The sequence below is a fragment of the Myotis myotis genome, unplaced genomic scaffold (genome assembly GCF_014108235.1).
Source record: "Myotis myotis isolate mMyoMyo1 unplaced genomic scaffold, mMyoMyo1.p scaffold_m19_p_1, whole genome shotgun sequence".
Lineage (NCBI taxonomy): Eukaryota > Metazoa > Chordata > Mammalia > Chiroptera > Vespertilionidae > Myotis > Myotis myotis.
The window spans coordinates 39296585-39314060 of NW_023416313.1; positions in this window are offsets into that span (position 1 = coordinate 39296585).

Consider the following 17476-nt stretch of genomic DNA (forward strand, 5'->3'; position numbering starts at 1 on the left):
TGTTCTTCTTTCTCAAGATTGCTGAGGCTATTCAGGGTCTTTTTGGTTCCATATACATTTTTGGAATATTTGTTCTAGATCTGTGAAATATCTCATTGGTATTTTAATAGGAATTACATTGAACCTATAGATTGTTTGGGTAGTATGGACATTTTAATGATGCTATTTCTTCCAATCCATAAAATAGTATATGCTTTTTCTTGTTTCCATCTTCCTCTATTTCTTTTGTCAATGTTCTATAGTTTTCCAAGTATAGGTCTTTTATCTCCTTGGATAAGTTTATTCCTAGGTACCTTATTTTGTTGTTGTTGTTGTCATGGTAAATGGGACTGTTTTTGTTTGTTGTTTTTTTTTTAGTTTCTTTCCGAGAGTTCATTATTGGTATATAAAGATGCTACTGATTTCTGGATATTAATTTTGTATCTTGCTATGTTGCCAAATTCATTTATTAAATTTAGTAGGTTTTTGATGGAGTCTTTAGGGTTTTCTATGTACAATATCATGTCATCTGTGAATAATGACAGTTTTACTTCCTCCTTTCCAAGTTGGATGCCTTCTATTTCTTCTTGTCTGATTGCTGTGGCTAGGACTTCCAGTACTATGTTGAATAAGAATGGTGAAAGTGGACATCCCTGTCTTGTTCCTAATCTTAAGGGAAATGCTTTTAGTTTTTGCCCGAGTATGATGTTGGCTATAGGATTGTCATATATGGCCTTTATTGCTTTTAGATCTGATCCCTCTATTCCCTCTTTGCTGAGAGGTTTCATCAAAAATGCATGCTGGATTTTATTGATGCTTTTTCTGTACCTGTTGATATGACCATATGATTTTTATCCTTCATTTTGTTTATGTGGTGTATCACATTTATTGATTTTCAAATATTGAACATAATTGTGTGGGAGGATTTCTTAATAGTAGTTGTTTCTAAGATTACAGGGCTCAGGTAAAGATGAACTTTGTCAGTTTTACACTAAAGTAGAGGCCCAATGCACGAAATTCATGCACGGGTAGGGTCGCTAGGCCTGGCCGGTGATTAGGGCCAATCTGGGCCTTCCTTCATTCCTCGCCGCCCACTGGTGGTCAGCACACATCATAGTGAACAATCGAATTCCCAGTCTCCCAGTCGAACTTCCAAGGGACACTTTGCATATTAGCCTTTTATATATGTAGATCATAGCAGTTACTCTGAAGAAGTTCCAAAGAGTTACTACTACTTTTACTCTGAAGCATGATCTCTTATGTACCAAGTTCAGTTTTGTAGCTAGAATTGATAGAGAAATGGTAAAACTAGTTTCTCATGTGTAGGATCATAATGTAGCTGATGGAACAACAAAACCTTTCCAGAAATTATGACCAATTCATAAAGAACTCATTTCAAAACAAAATAAAATAAATTATTTGAAGGAAAGAGTATTGAATTAAAGGCTGATAGAAGTAGATATTCCATATTTTATCTACAAACATTAGTACTTTGCAGGATTCTAAAAAAGTAACAGCTAAGACTACAAGTGTACAATTGCTATGATATTGTTTGCTTGGGAATATCTGTTGAATATGTAATAGGAAAAGTAGTGAAAATACCACTATCCATTGATACCTTAATGACCAGGATAGCTAATCATAAGAAGGACAATCTCAGAGAAAAAATCTATCGAAGTATTTTTATTAAAACTTGGCAAATATCCAGCTATGGCTAGCATAATTTTAAACATATATGTATGATTTGAACATAGTAGTGATGTAAAGGAGGAAAAATATTTTTCAGGTTCATTGCTGGAAACACAACTGACTCATTTTATATTTTATGAAAATATGAAAGATTGTATTATTTAAAAAATTAGCTTGGTGTTTAAGTTTTTGTAGGACTGAGTTCTGAAGAAACAGCTGTGATATCAGAAAAGTTCTGAAGTAGTTATATAGATTGAAGTGTGAACCTGTGCTACAAATAAATTGATACACTGCTTCCTCCATGAAGAAAGACTTATGAAAAAAAAGTGCCTAGTGATATAATAACATATATTATTTACAAAAGGTTACAATATTAAAGCTGAAGTTATTATGTGATAATATGGAAACTAATTATAAACAACTGTTGATGCATGCTAGGAATCAAACATTCTGTTAAAAATGTTTGAGTGACTGAATAAACAATGACTATTTCTACAAAATAAAAAATCGGTTTGGTCTTAACTTTTTAAACCTATAAGTCGGACAGCCTGTTTTCATATTGCCTATATACAGCATTTGTAATATTTTAAATTTTTGCATGAAAGGAGGAATGCAACATGGCTTTCAAAGGCAAGTAAGATCAAGGAGAAAAAAAAAGTTAGAAGTCTAGAAGATCCATTTCTATAGATTTTTAAATATTTTTAATTAAAATAATTAAAGTAAAGTAGAGAATATTGATATTATATATCTGTGAAAAGTTACCATTAAAAAGCATGAGCATTTTATAGAAACTTTTGATTTGAGTTTTCCAACAGAATAAGATACATATATGGGCAATCTAAGAATCTGGAATATTTTCTTTAATTATAAAATATCTTAAATTTAATCATAAATTTTACCAAATAAATTGTTGGAATTGCTACTAATGGATAATTGAAGATGACCTTTGAAAAGCAACTTAACTTGTTTGATTTTGAATAAAAGTTAAACATAACCATTCTGAGATTGACTAAAATTGCTTTAAATTTCATCTTGCATTTAATTCCACAAACCTCTCTGAGACTGACTTCTCTGTGCACATTATTAAAACAAAGTATATAAATACCAAGTAGATAGACATTATCCCATGCAAGTAATGAATCTCACCCAGTGTAGATACACTAACAAGCAAGAAGCAAGCTGATTTGTCGCATTAAATACTTTAAGTATTATTGATATGCATGGTATTCATCAAAGTGTTTATAAAGAGATTTAACATGGAAAATAGCCATTTCACTCACAGCTTTTTAGTAATGTACAGTTTGAAATGATGGAAAGGTAAAAGTGTAATAGTGATTCTCTATATTACTACTTTTGAACAGTCAATAAACATGACTGATTTTTTAAAAAAAATTCTTTTCCCCTATGTTGGTAAAATTTGGTCTTTTCTTTCATGTATACATCTTACTTCATTTTTTCCAGTAATCTGTTATATGCTATAAAGCTTTCTGAATGACCCCTGAGAGCTTCTGAGATACTAGGGGTTATGTTTTCAACATATGAATTTTGGGGTTGGGGGGGGGGAACAAAACAACCCATAACAGTGAATATGATGGTTTACCTCAGTGCTCCATCCATTACTTTCATCCTGCATACCTGTGTCACAGAGGGACTGATTACTCACTTGTGGCCCCTCTGTGGTAGATTGCTGATGCTTGTTATTTAATGAGGGACCTTTGTGTGAGGGGTGGGGGGCTGGGGGTGGGGGCGGGGCGGGGCGGGCAGATGGCAGATGTGCTTCTCTGTCAGTCTTAAGCAGGTCCTTTTTGCCTGAGACTAGTAGTGAGGTTTTCTCTGATTGTCTGGCCCTCTCTTCACAGCAGACAAATTCTCCTTCATACCTATATGGTACAGAGTCTGTTGGGCCAGTATGTGTCCTGCTCCTCCACTCATCCCATCCAAACTCATCCTTGTGTTGGTAAGGAGTCTTGGCTATGCATGAATTTCCTGCTCTTACTTCTGGCAATAGTTTTTGGTTTTTGTATTGGTGTAAGTTCTAGGCCCGAGCAGATTTCCTGCTTTTGCCCAGTGGCAGACGGCTCTGGCTTGTTATTTCGGAGTGGAATTGGGAGGAGGTGGCAGGTTCCCTATACCCTCATTCAATGACATTTAATCTTTGTCTGGAACCAGGGAGTGGAAGGAATTCTGTCCCTCTCCCATCAACAGATAGCTTTAGCTTCTTCTCCTCACATCAGTAGCAACCAGTTTGCCTTGGACCTGGCGAAGAGAGATTTCCTTTCCTTCCCACAGTGGCAGTCAACTTTTTCTGTCAAAGCAGGGTTAGGTCATAGGTAAGAGTGGACTTGCCTCTCCATAGAAGCAGCTTACTTTTGTTTTGTTTCAGGGAAAACATGTGGCAGGTTCTGCCCTGTCCCCAGCAGCAGCAGCTGATCAGCATCCTGCATTCAAGCACAGCCTGAGTCATTGATGTGCTTCTCTAAATATGAACACTCCACTCTCAATGCTTCCTCCCAGCCTGTGCCACAAGGGAAACTCGTTCAATTCTCTTGCCCTGTCCCCCAATGTTACTCATGGTGAAGCTCTATTGAAAAGAACTGCAGAATGGGGCAAACTCACCTTCTATTATCTGAGGCTGCCATTATTCTACACAGTCACTCTGACCCATGAAACACTTTGGCAACCTTTAGAATTCGGATTACCTTATTACCTGGTAACTTCAGCTCCCTAATGAAATAAAAATTATCCAGACTTTTCTCATTATTAGGGTTGGAGTGACATTCTGTTATATAAATTTTAAGTGTTATAACTTGAATTATTCTTCCCTCCCATGTTTCTGGTACATTCCTCAGAAGCACCCATTCTTTTTACATCAGACTTCAATTCTCTGTCTTTTCATGGGTTTTATATTTTCTTTGATAACTTTTCCTCCTTGCCCATTTCTTCTGTGTTATTTACTCTACATTTCTGAAGGTGATTTCTGAAAATAATTTTCTTTCTAATTTAATGGGTATTTTAAGATTTATTTCTCATCCTTCCTTAAGGCAAACAGCTAACTGAGTCCAGAGCATCTCACAAGTTTGCTCTCCTTTGTGTTTTACTGTTCCCACTTCTTGCTCTTCTTCGATAGATGTCAGACCTCCTTGTAACCTATTGAGGACAATAAAGAAGGTTTTCTAGCATGTTTAAGGCTACATTATAAAATTTTTCCCTGGTATAAATACTTTTCATTTGAATTTCAGGATGATCTTTTTCTTTTCTGCTGCAAGGCTTTTGTTTTTCCAGTGTTTATTTTCACACTATTTTTTATTTAACACTGATATTTGCACCCAGGGAGCATGTGTGTGATGTACAGTTTTGCAAAGGGTTCTTTGCCTTGTGGTAGATTTGTCATCTCATTGCTATGACCAAAGGCAATTTGCATTATACAAATTGTGGCATAATTTCTAGCAATATCCCAATAATAGTCAGGAAATGGGTGTGAAGTAATTTGACCAACACCAGAGAGCATCAACATTGTTGAATAGAGGTCTGCTGCCTTCTGACGAATAAATTGATTGTGAATTGGAACCACTTTCTATCTACTTCCAAGAACAGAGCAACGAGTTTGCTTTGTTTCATGGGATAAAGCTGAAAATATGGTTTAATTAATTAGGTTTGTCAATGTAGCTCTATGGCTTTTGTTACTTAAAGTTTTTCTTTGTTTTCAGAAGGAAATTTAGTGACTTGGCTTTAACATTATTATATAGCAAAGTATTTTCCCCTCTCCCTTTAAGGGCACTTAGGGAAAAGTTGAAAAATTTGGCCCAGAGACTACTAGTCAGACTTCATTTTTAAGCTGAAAACCTAACGTGAAGTTTTCAGACAATGACATGCTACATTCTGTGGTCATCATATTGATGCCGAAGTTGGTGGTTTTTGCTGAAGTAAATAAACAGCTGTTTGTTACTGATACAGTGTAAGAGGTGTGTGGAACTTAATCATTGAACTGCATCTGTGCTTTAATCAACTGTTGTCAGATATTTATTGAGTGCCTAGCAGGGGTCTGAGTTATCAAACCTCCACTGTGGCATCCTTCTATGAATTTCAGAGCTTTGAAATTTGACAGAGCATCTTTAAAACAGCCTTACTTAAATTCAGCTTTCAGACTGTTACCTAGTTAGGTGAAATATAACTTTTGTCCATTTTAATCTGTGCAAGGAAAGAACATCTAAATTAAAATCAAACAAAAAGTGGTATGCTCATTTCTCACTCAATTTTTCTCCCAGTTGAACAGATACTTTACCCTCTGGAAGTCTGGGCTGTACACTAGGATAGCATGGCTCTGTGCTGTGATGCCTAGGTTATTTGTTCTGCATTTCTCAGGGCCAGTCAAGTTGGGTCTGAGTTCTTTGATATCTGATTGGGATTTGCTGGAGATAGCAATGGGATATTGAAATTCTGGTGAAAGCAGTCATGGAAAATGATAAACATTCTGAAACTTTCATCATAAACTGAAACAATGTGATGGATATGGGGATTTCCAGAATGAGCCAGACCTGTCATGTGAAAACCTCCATATGTTTTTAGAGTTTTATGTCAGTAGAGTGGATATTGCTAACTAAGAGCTTATTAAGCAAAAACCATGCCCCAAATGTATTAGGTATTAGTACCTACATACCCACTTTTCCCATTTTCTGTTGTCTTAATATGATTAATCTGGGGTGCGGAGAGTTAGATTAACTTTACTGCCACAGCTGTGAATTGGTAGGGTCACATTTGGCACGTAGGTCTTTATGGGTGCAGACCCTGTGTTCTTTCTCCTCTAATCTTCTGCCTACTATATGTAGGATATCATTTAGGTTTTGGAGCTACAAAGGACTCGTTCAAGTTTTCAGGTTTAATGTCTAGCTAAGGAATTTCAATATAGCAATTTAAACAGCAAATTTGTATAAAAGTGAGCATATGAAAGGAATCATCCCAATAAGCAGAAAGCATTAAAGCAGAGAATATTCATGACTGTAGCAGTGAGTATATCTCTGTGATTTGGCAGAAAGCAGTTAAGATATGTAGTATCAGGCTGGCCTAAGAGTCTCAAGAGTATGTTCAAACAGTAGGAATCACCAACAAAATTATGTAGAATTATAGTTGTAAGTCAAAATAGGAGCAAGTGACATCATACTAATTATCTTTAGGATGAAGAAAAAAGGAACAGCCTTTATCTCATTTCTATTTTCATATGAGATGTATAGACATGAACTGGCTTTTTAAACATATAGGTGACATGGTAAACAGGTAAGACAATAGTGTCTATTGGCAGCAGCCCAAAAGCATTATGTATGTGGAAGCTATTTAAACCATATTAAAAGGTCACTCAGCATTTGTGGCCTACAGGATTTCAGGAGTGAAGGGCAGGGAGTATCATCTTCACTTGGCCATATATGGACATCATCAGCTTAATCCTTCTGCAGGCTTACAAAATGCCTTTGATGTTCTGCTCAGGAAGCATCTATTATTTATAGATATTTTAAAACTTTCAAATATTTATCACTCAAGAGAGAACAAGAAGGGTATTCTAAGAAAACAGTGAGTAATGAGCTCCAGGGTAATCCTGGAAATAAATGATAAATGCTTTTGGAACAATGAATATATCAATGTGTTGAAATAGTTTCTTTTTAGCTATACTGTATTTGACAATAAGTCTGGAAAGGTATATAGTTGCCAGGTTTTGAACAATCAGGTTAAAAATTTGGATTTTTCATTAAGTGATTGGTAACAATAAAACATTTGAGGTAAAAGGAAAAGTTCCAGTAGTATTACAGGAGGTTAAAAGTGGCAGGAGGGCATTCTATCAAACTGAGGAAAGAGAGCCTAAAGGCAGCATTTTAGCTTTGTTATATAACAAAATACCTCGAAATACCAGTGGTTCACAGCAATAAACATTTATAGCTTCTCTTTCATAGCTTTGCAGGTCTACTGAGTCACTTTGGCTTCAGGTTGCAAACTGTCTAGGCTTGCTATAGACCACAGGCTGTGTTCAGGTCTGCCCCACAGTGGCTGATCGTGGGATCAGGGACATTTCTTTTCTCTTGGCAATGGCACAAGCAGAAGCAGAAACACCTGCTGATTTTCAAAGCCTCAGCTTAGAACTAATTATTGTCACTTCCTTCCACATTCCATTGGCCAAAGCAAGTCAATGGCCCAGCTCAACATCAGTGGGGTGGGAAAATATGCCCATTCTAGTAGTACCATAACATCACATGGCAAAGAGTGTTCCAGTATAATTGTGATTCATGGAGAGAATAAAGAACTGGGACCAAGGACCAAATCTACCACATAGACAGAGACTATTTGGGAGCTTACTGAAATAATTTAGACTTATGATGATAAGAGCCTTGATTAGTGCAGTAACAGAAAAAAACATTTATTTTATTTTATTTTATATATTTTATTGATTTTTCACAGAGAGGAAGGGAGAGGGATAGAGAGTTAGAAACATTGATGAGAGAGAAACATTGATCAACTGCCTCCTGCACATCTCCTACTGGGATGTGCCCGCAACCAAGGTACATGCCCTTGACCAGAATTGAACCTGGGACCTTTCAGTCCGCAGGCCGACGCTCTATCCACTGAGCCAAACCAGTTAGGGCAAAACATTTTTATTATCATTATTATTATTATTATTATTATTGAAAGGGAAGAACTCAAGAGATGTTTCTTATAAAGAAGAAAGGGATTTGCAGACTGATCTGATATTAGGAATCCTGGGAAAAGATTCAAAATCAACATTAAATTCCAAATGTTGGGGGCTTAGACAGGATATGTAATTTGTCTTAAAAATATGCAATTTGAAAGTTATGTTGACTCTAAAAGCCAAGTGTGACTAACTCCGAAATTCATAATCTCAACCACCATGCTGTAATGTTATCATATTATTTCCGGAAACAAAGCACAACATGGTTCAGATATGTGGAAAATTGATCATCATTATTCTTATCTAGATTCATGGTTCAGTCCCTTCAGGCACCTAATGGTATCTCAACATGTCAACCTAAATTGCTAAGAACCAAATTGTCTTCAGAAATGACTGGGATTATGGGTAATGCAAAGTAGCCAAGGGTTATGAGATCTTCCCCACCAAAAAAATTTTAACTTGCTCTGTTTTGGCCTAATTCTATTGTTTTCATTTAGAGTTAGACAATTTAACTCATTTATGATGTATAAATTAAACTCATTTACGATGTATAAATTATATTTTACTTACAGCTTCCTCATATCGCACATTTGGATGTATCAATTTTTAATGACTCTAAGCTAATTTCTTCATGTGTATAAGTGAGACAAATTAAGGAAGGTGATAATATGTGGTATAAAATCTTATTGAAATTAATGAAACATGAAAATAATTATCTTTTATTTAAATGGATCTTAGAAGAATATGACAATTATGTATATATAAAATGCACTGTGAAAGTTTTAAAATGTTAAAAGGATCTTTACACTTTATCGTGTTTGATAAATTTTTAAAGTAAACTCAGATTGATTTGATTGACTGAATTTTAATTATATTTAGACATTATTATTAAGTTAGTTAAATAAAATTTTAACAGTACATTTTTATTTATTTTTCTAGAATGTAAAGCTCTTAAAGTATAGTTGACATAGAATATTACATTAATTTCAGGTGTACAACCTAGTGGGATTTTACATTTATATACCTTAAAAAGTGGTCACAAAAAGTCCATTATCCATCTGTCACCATGCAAAGTTATTGTGATATTATTGACTGTAGTTTCTACTGTATTTTATATCTCTGTGACTTATTTTATGACTATAAGTTTGTACCTGTTAATCACCTTAACCTTTTCCCCATACCCTCACTACCCCACCCTCTGACAACTATCAGTTTTTCTGTATCTATGAGTCTGTTTTGTTTGTTCATTTGTTTACTTTTTAAATTCCATATGTAAGTGAAAAAATACCGTATTTGTCTTTCTTTAACTCATTTCACTTAGCATAATACCCTCAGAGTCTAGGTCTATCCAGATTATTGCAAATGGCAATATTTCATTATTTGTCATGGCTAAGTAACATTCCAGTCTGAGTACAGGCACATGCGCGCACACGTGTACACACACACACACACACACACATATTTAAAAATATATTCATTTTTTTATGAACATCTACATTGCTTCCATATCTTTGTTATTCTAAATAATGCTGCAGTGAACATAGGGGTGAATATATCTTTTCAAATTAGTGTTTTGTTTTCTTCAGATAAGCCATTGTCTCTTGTTACATCCTTTGTTTTAAAGTCTATTTTGTCTGATATAAGTATTGCTATTTCAGCTTCTTTTTACTTTTTTCATTCCCATTTAAAGAAAATATCTTTTTCCATTTCTTTACTTTTAGTCTGTGTGTGTCTTTCATTCTGGAGTCTCATGTAGGCAGTATATGTAAGTCTTGTATTTTTATCCATTCAGTCACCCAATGTTTTTGTCAATGGAGCATTTAGTCTATTTACATTTAAAATAATTATTGATAGATAGGTACTTGTTATCATTCTAATTGTTTTCATACTATATTTACAAGTGGTTGGTCTACTATCTTTACTATATGTTTTCTTTTACTAGTGAGATATTTTTCTTTCATATATTTTCCTATTTATAATTTTTGCCTTTTCTTTTCCATTTAAAGACTTCCCTTTAATATTTATTATAGTGCCAGTTTAGTGGTGATGAACTCCTTTAGCCTTTGCTTGTATGGGAAAATCTTGATCTCTCCTTCAATTCTGAGTGATAATCTTTCCAGGTTGAGTATTATTGGTTGTAGGTTTTAACCTTTTATCATGTTGAATATGTTGTGTTGCTCCCTTCTGCCCTCCAAAGTTTTTGTTGAAAAGTCAGCTGATTGTCTCATGAGTATGCCCTTGTATGTCCCTAGTTGTTTTCTCCTGCTGCTTTTAAGATTGTCTCATTATCTTTAACTTTTAACAATTTAATTATAATGTGTCTAGGTGTGGGTCTCTTTGGGATCATCTTGTTTGGGACTCTCCATGCTTCCTGAATTTGGATGTCTGTTTCCTTCACTCTGTTCGGGAAATTTTCAATCATTATTTTGCCTAATAGGTTTTCCTTCCCTTTCTCTTTTTCTTCTCATTCTGAGACCCCTATGATTTAATTGTTAGTACGCTTGTCTCAAATGTGCCTTATGCTGTCCTCATTCTTTTTAATTAATTTCTCTTTTTGATCTTCCAATTGGATGATTTCCACTATCCTAGCTTTCTGATTGCTGATCCATTCCTCTGCATCATCTGATCTGCTGTTGATTCCCTCCAGTGTATTTTTCATTTCAGTTGTTATGTTCTTTGATTCTGATAGGTCTTTTAAAAAATACTTTTTATCTCTTTATTAAAGTTCTCACTGAGCTTATCCACTTGTTTGTTGAGTTTGATGAGCATCTTTATGACTATTAATTTCAACTCTTTATCTAGTAGACAGCTTACCTCAGTTTTATTTAGTTCTTTTTTTCTGGGGTTTTGTCCTTTTTTAACATATTATTTTCCCCCCTTGTTTTGCCTGTTTATTTACATATATTAGGTAAGTCTGCTAAATCTTCTGATCTTGAAAAAGTGGCCTTATTGAGAATGTGTCTTATGGAGTTCAGTGGTGGGATCCCTGTAACCAGAGCCAAATGCTCTATAGGTATTCCCTGGGATGACTAGTGTGGCCTCCTGTTGTGGCTGGGCCACAACTTCTCTGGACATACTGACAGGTGAGGCTGGTCCCTGGCCCACTAGTTTTGAGGCTGGCTACAACTATTGCTGGCTCACTGGAGTGCAGGGCAAGCCTTTAGTGTGGCTGGCTGTGACATTCTGCTGTGTGCTGGTGCCAACGAGGCTGACCACTGCATGTGACAGGAAAGAAGCTGCTTTGAAGGAGTGTTAGCCTGAGTGGGTCCTCAGGGAAATTCCAGGGTTGGGTGAACAGTGTTAGCCAAGTTAATGAAGAGTTTCAGACCAGCTATGTTAAAGAAAGGGGGGGGCGGGGAGTGGTGCCTGCCAAAACCTCAGACCAGAGAAAATTCTAGCACACGCCCCCAAATTAGTCAATGTATCACCTTTACTTATAACCTGGGTGCATTTCAAACCACTGCCTCTGTGCCAGGACTCAGAAAGAGCACAATCTGGGTTTCCTATAGCCCTTTGTCTCTCCTAAATGGAAACATTGCAGGTTTTCAAAGTCAGGTGTATGGGGGTGCCTTTTCCTGGTACAGGTTCCCCAGGCTAGTCTCAGATCACTCACTCTTTGGGGATGTGCTATCTCTCCCCTTTGTAACTCACCACATGGAGAATGGAGGATAGGGTAGATTCTGATTAGACTTAGTCTCTGCCCCTCCTACCCATTTCAGTGTGGCTTTTCTTTATATCCATAGTTGTAGGAAATCTGTTCTGCTAGTCTTCAGGTTGTTCTCAGAGATAGTTGCTCTATATGTAGTTGTGGTTTTGGTGTCAATGAGAGGAGACGAACTCAGGATCTTGGACTCAAAGCCAGGGGTCTTGCTCTTGAAGGACAATTTAGCTAGTCTATGAAATATTGTTGCTTGTGGTTGGTGCATTGACCCCACCACAAAAATGTCTTCAGATGGTATCGCTGAGTCACTCTATAGAAATTCTTTATAAAATAGAAGTTGTTATGCCTTTAAAGCAGAAACCATATAAGTTAGTAAAAACAAAGTCATAAATATTATCATTTGAAATCATATGGAGAAATCAATATGGTTTTTAATGTGTTTGCCAACACAGTCATGTGCAGCTTAATGATGGGGATATGTTCTGAGAAATGCATCATTAGGCAATTTTGTCATTGTGTGAACCTCATAGAAGGCACTTATACTTAGATGGTATAGCCTACTACACAGCTAGGCTGTGGAGGATAGCCTATTGCTCCTAGTTTACAAGACTATATAGCATGTTGCTGTGAGAAACAACATGAGGTTAAATCAATCATAAGAGAAAATGATGCAAACAAGAAACATAGTAAACATGAGCTATATGGACTAACACAACATACTGTTTTAATGCAAACTTTTTATTTAATAAATAGAAAGAGTACATTCTAACATGGTAAAATTATAGTATAGTATAGTGCGTATAGTACATAAACCAGTAACATTATCATTTATTATCATTATCAAGTATTATGTACTGCACATCATTGTGCTATACTTTTATGTGACTAACAGTGTAGTAGCTTTCTTTACACTATGATTTGCACTATGATGTCACAAAGGCTACAACATCCTAGGCCACAGATATTTTTCAGCTTTATCATAATCTTATTGGACCATTGTCATACAGGCTGTCCATCTTTGACAGAAATGTTAGGTGGCTCATGACTGTACTTATTTTGTTCTAGCAGTATAGCAAAACCTTTTCTGTGTGTTTTTCTTCTCTCTTTAAAGCCATTAAGCACACATTGCTCTGTTTTCCAATTATCTTAAAATAATAAAAGCGTAATATGCTAATTAGACCAGATGTACTTCTGGACAATCTTCTGGACGACCTTCTGGATGACGCCAGGGCTGTGAGGGAAGCCCGGGTCCTGGGTGCCTGCCTGCAGCGGGAGGGAAGCTCAGGTCCTGGGTGCCAGAAGGAAGCCGGTTCTGGCAGCCTGGGGAAGGAAGGCCTACTCTTATATGAATTTTGTGCATCAGGCCTCTAGTTAAATAAATAATAAAAGAAAAGGAAGAATATGTAATATTCTCAGAATATCACATCTATGACCTTTTTTATTTACTTTTTCTATCTCATAAGGGAAGACATATATTACATAAAGGAAAACTGCATATCAGTAGGCATAAATAAACCATCAAAAGCAAAACAGAAAAAAAATTACAATAAAGAATAGTTATAAAAATAATTTGCTTGGAAAATACAATTAAATTAAATATATTTGCCATATTTGCATTATTGTCATTATGCCAAAATTTGGAAGAGTGAAATACACACCTCCATGAAATTATAACTGGAAATATAAATATTTTCCATCATAGAGACCATAAATGATACAAAAGTCAAAAAATTACCCCTTCAGAGCTGTTGAAGAAGAATAAAAGTTGTTGAGTGGCTTGAACTTAAATTCTAAAGTCAAATTCAGGAGGTGTGAACACTTTCCACTGGAACTGAATTTATAGCTTAACTTTGATATTACCTTATAAGGAAGGAGGGGCGCAATGCCAAAAGGGTTGAAGAAAAGAAATTGATTGTCATCAAAATGTCAATGTATTATGTTACATAGCATGAATAGGGCCTATAAATTCTTCAAACTCACTATGGGTCAAAATATGAAGTTGGGGTGTAGAAAGAAAATGAAAAATAAATTCTGTCTTTTAAATGCAGTTATATTTTCCCTTGAGTCACTGGCAACTCCAGTGGTGAGTGATGGAAACAGTGATAGAACTACTCTCACAATCTTCAAAACTGACGTGGCTCAAAGTCATCAGAGATTGAGTTATTTAAAAGGATGTGAAAAGTGTAGATGCTTGGTTTTTTTATTTGTTTAAAGTCTCATTAATATAAACTAACAGAACAGAGATTACTACAGCTAATGTAGTAAAATTTGTCACCTTTGTTTTAGACCATGAATTTCTTGTACTTCAGAGCATTATCTTTCTCTCCATATTTTATCATTTCTATCACTGTTAAACACTCAGGTTCACAAGGTATAACATTTTTTCAACAATTAAAGAAAAATGATACATAATGTCAAAGAAGAAGTAATGTTTTTATTATTTATTGTATGAAAAAGGCCTATATATTTTTTTCAAAATTCCCGTGTATTGTTTTTAAATTAAAGAAAACCATCAGTTATTAAGTAGATTCAAGTTCCAGAATGATGTCAACTGAGAGAAAATGAAAATTCAGCAGTCTCTGAGCAAGCTACTAGTATATGACATAAAGTATTCTAAAAATACTTTCTGATTTTAAATTTTTGTTACATTAACATCCAATATATGAAAATTATGGTGTGAAAAATATGTACACATATGAGCAATAGAAAAACTATTTTGACCCAGTCAGTGTGGCTCAGTGATTGAGCATTGACCTATGAACCAGGAGGTCAGGGTGTGATTCCCTGTCAGGGCACATGCCAGGGTTGCAGGCTTGATCCCCAGTTGGGGGTGTGCAGGAGGCAGCCAATGGATGATTCTCTCTCATTATTAATGTTTCTATCTCTCTCTCTCTTAAATCAATAAAAATATTTTAAAAAGAAAAAGAAAAACTAATTTGGATATGAACATATGAAAATATTTATAAGAAAAGACCAGAAAAATTTAGCTGGAGTCATACAGAATTAAGCCAAAACTAAGGTTTTACCAATCACTGCTTACACAACTATGATTTGGTTGTAATCTTCCCTTACACTTAAATTCCCCTCTATTTAATGAAGAAAATTTTAATAAACAGGTTTAATCTGATGATGAAATTAGATCATATGTATGTCTACCTTAGCTGTATAACATAATACTTGGTATGTATAAAATTTAAATGTGATCTCTGTTACTGATATCATTATTAGACTATCTCATTTTAAAAATTTACTGAGTGCTAATACCTAACACCTGAGGCCTGATCATTTGAAGACAATAACATTAATTTTAATGACTTAGCAAAAGTATTCTATGTAACATTTTTTAGAACTTTAAAAAATTAACTTATTCTCACTATACAGCTAGGTATTATTATTTATAATCTGTGCTAATGCTTTCATATTTTTTTTTTTTTATATCTGGACTAAAGTTTTCCTTTAAATTCCAAACTCATATCCACTTGCATATTTGACATCAACTTCCATATCTCTCACATACATGATCAAAATTAAACTCTTCATCAGACACACGAACTACCTTCCCTCTAAAAGCACACACACACACACACACACACACACACAAACACACATTTGACAAAATTACTAACCAAGCAACTGTTCCAGTTACTATGGCTACATAACAAATAACTCCCAAACATGGAGATTTACAGCATGACGACATTTATTTTGCTCACAAGTCTACCTTTTGGACAGGGCTTGGTAGTGATGGCTTGTGTCTGCTGCACTCGGTCTCAGCTGGGATCACTCCAAAGGCTTGGATAAGGAATCATCTAAAGGCCCCTTCACTATACTGTCAGTGGTTATGCTGGCTCTCAGGTGAGACCTTAACTGTGGCCGTTGCTCCAGCACCTGCGCAGTCCTTTCCACGTAGCCTTCATTCCTTAGAAGCTGATGGCTGGCTGGCTTCCAAGGGTGACCCTTTGGGAGAGAGATTGACTTTTACAACCTAGCCTCAAAAGTCATGCAACTTTTTTTTTTTTTTCCATTGCATGCAATTTGTCTATGCAGTCATAATGATCCAACAAGGAGAAAAAATAGTCTCTACCTCTAGCTGGAGATTTGCAAGTTTCTGAAGTACATATGGGATCAGAAATATTGCTATGGCCATTTTTGGAAAATACAATCTGCCAACAAACAAAATCCAATTCCTTTATCAGTCATTCCAATCTCACTAAATGTCATTATCCTCCCCTCTTTGCTCAAACCCCAAACCAAGGATTCAGCCCTATTTTACCTTTTATTTCACTCCACGTATCAAGTAAGTCCAGCTGGTGTTATCACTGGTATTATTGGTCTTGAATCCCTTTCCTTCTATCATCTTTTGTCCCTAATAATCCCAACATATTTTTCTTTCTCGTATACCTCATCAGTAAACTCCCTGCCCATGTCATTCTCCACATAAGTGTGTTATCTTTAATAATAAAAATTACCTAATGTCACTTTCTTGCTTAACAGAGCCATACATAAGCATGAATTATTTTTCTTAATCTTCTTACATTGAAGAATAATATGGATGTATTAAACATTCCAGTGGTGGAAGTTGTGTAGAATGGAAAAGTAACAAAATCATGTCAAGATTTTTGATTTTTAAAAGATCAGCAGAGTTTATATTTAGTTTCTTTCTGCCTTGAAATGATCTAAATAAAGGAAAGATGTGTTTTTTAAACACTCAGAACATCATATGTTTCATTGTTATTTCTCAAAAAATACGTTATTTTTTCCTTTAAGTACACAGGTCATATACTTTCTTTTCTATAACCATAATTTTGTATTGGGTCCCAGAGCTCTACTTTTCTGCTCAACAGTTCCAGTATATCTATAATAATAAAAGCATAACATGCTAATTAGACCCAAAGGCCCAACAGCGGAACGACCGTCTAGACGACCTTCCAGATGAAGCCAGGGCTGCAAGGGCTGGAGGCAGCCGGGCTATGAGGGCCAAACCCCTTGCATGAATTTCATGCATTAGGCCTCTAGTAATTATATAAGGCAAACAGCTACCTTGTAAAGGTGCAGACTGTTTATATATTATTTACTACTTCTATTGCACTGCTTCCTGTTTATATAAAATGCATTTATTTTTGTATCAACTGAGGATAAAAAGTAATAAGATTTAAGATAAGTTAAAAACATATTTCTCAATATCTTCTCTATTTTATCTGCTTTTCATGCTTGATTTTTCTTATGCTCAACAGTACATTTACACAATAAAAATGATCTCTTTGAATATAATCTATAATATGAAATACACAATTACAAATAAATATTTATTTATCCACACATTTATTCAGCAATAATTTTAAATTATTACAATTATTACATTTTTTTTTTAGCTATTGCACAGTTTATGCAATAAAATTCACACAAGGAGCTTGAAAAGAGTGTGATTCATAATTTATGAAGGCTTATTTTTCTTTTATTTTTTTCTTTCCTCATGG